Below are 1,805 nucleotides of genomic sequence, written 5' to 3' on the forward strand. Positions count from 1 at the left end.
TTGATTCTAAGTCAACTGCTCCTTATTGGTAGAATGTGCAGTCAGAGAGAGCAAGAGCTGATCTGTCATACAAAGTACCAACATTAGTGAATACTCTTAAATATATATGCAGGACAGTGCTGGGGATAAAAATGTTGAAAGTAAGGGTTAGAAGATTTAAATGGAGCTAGATTTAGTGCCATTATTTGTCTGGAAACAACTTTAACGCTGGTAGAGATGCCAAGGCTGAGGTTTCTGGAGTGCCCAGAATCCTCAAACATTCTCTTGCCTCCTTTCCATTTCATAATCAAATTCTTGCACTCCCTCATTCATGAAGACATACTGTGGAAGATGCAGAGATGAGCTAATGAAAAGAGGTTTTCAAGGAGCAGTAGAAGTAGCAAAGAAAAAGACATGCAAAAGTACTACTTAGTTGTGAGACAAGATGAAACCTTGCCTTTTGCCATGACACAGATAGAACTAAAGAGAGCCATGGTAAGAAAAATAAATTAAAAACATAAAAAATACAAATGATCTCATTTATGTGTAGCATAGAAAGAAAAGAACAGTTATTGCCTAAAAGAAACAAATTCCTAGACTCTGAGGTTAGCTAAGAATAAAGGGATTGGAGAGAGTAGCAGGGAAGATAATGTGGTGGTAAGATGGTATAGGCACTTCAGTGATGAGTAAAGTATTTTACCCCTAAAATATGTAAACATTTACTATTTTCTTTTAATTTTAAGGTGAGGTACTTAAAAGCAGTACTCAGTGACCACTTCTAGCAACAGATGGCTGTGTGGGCTTGACATTCAATGCTTGGGCTCCATGATACAGTGTGCCTGTCCTATAGCTAGCTACTCCCAGCAGAGCTGGGATCAAGCCCACACCAATATGTGTTCATAGGCTCAATACCAATAGGTGTTGAGGACAGGGATGATGAAATGCCTTGGACTGAATATGCAGTGTGTGTTCATCCTCTTAAACTATTTCCCAGTCCTTAAATACGTATCCTTCTATGAAGAAATGTTATCTTGGTGCCGGAGCAATAGCTCAGCGGTAGGGCGTTTGCCTTGCATGCGGCTGACCCAGGACAGATTGTGGTTTGATCCCCTGGCGTCCAATATGGTCCCCCCAAGCCAGGAGTGATTTCTGAGCACATAGCCAGGAGTAACCCCTGAGTGTCACAGGGTGTGCCCCCCCCCAAAAAAAAACTAAAGGGGGGGAATAAATGTTACCTCAATACATTAGATTTTTTTTAGAAAAGAAACTGAAGTGACAACTGGAGGGTGTAAGAGTCTTTAGGTAATAGACCTTCCTCCTCAGTGGGTCTATAAACAGTGGGATGGGGCGGGGGCTCTTAGACTGATGTAACTTCAGCACAACCCTTCATGTTTTATGATCTTGACATGATGAGCACTTGCAACTGCTTGAACCTCACTCCACTGGGGTTACAGGAAATAGGCTTATTGACCTCTTGGTCACAGTCTTATGAAAGACTCTAAAACCAAAAAATACAGTTTAGCATCTCTATAAATCCTAACCTACAGTAATGGATAAATTAAGATAGTGTTCATCATTGCTCAATTGCTGCATTTGAAGGTGATTTGTAACAGCAATATATAGCCAATGGAACAGAAAGGAAAGAACCAGGTCTGGAGGAAATTACTAAACTCTAATGTAGGCCTGGCTCTTGTGGTGAGTTAATTTAAAACAATAGAATTTTTGTTTTTACTTTTATACCCTGTTACTTCTTTACTCTGTTTATGGGCAACAAGTTCACATTAATATGCAATCTTTGTACTCTTTTTCACAGCAATATTGTATTT

Source organism: Suncus etruscus, chromosome 2 (assembly GCF_024139225.1).
Source record: "Suncus etruscus isolate mSunEtr1 chromosome 2, mSunEtr1.pri.cur, whole genome shotgun sequence".
Taxonomy (NCBI): domain Eukaryota; kingdom Metazoa; phylum Chordata; class Mammalia; order Eulipotyphla; family Soricidae; genus Suncus; species Suncus etruscus.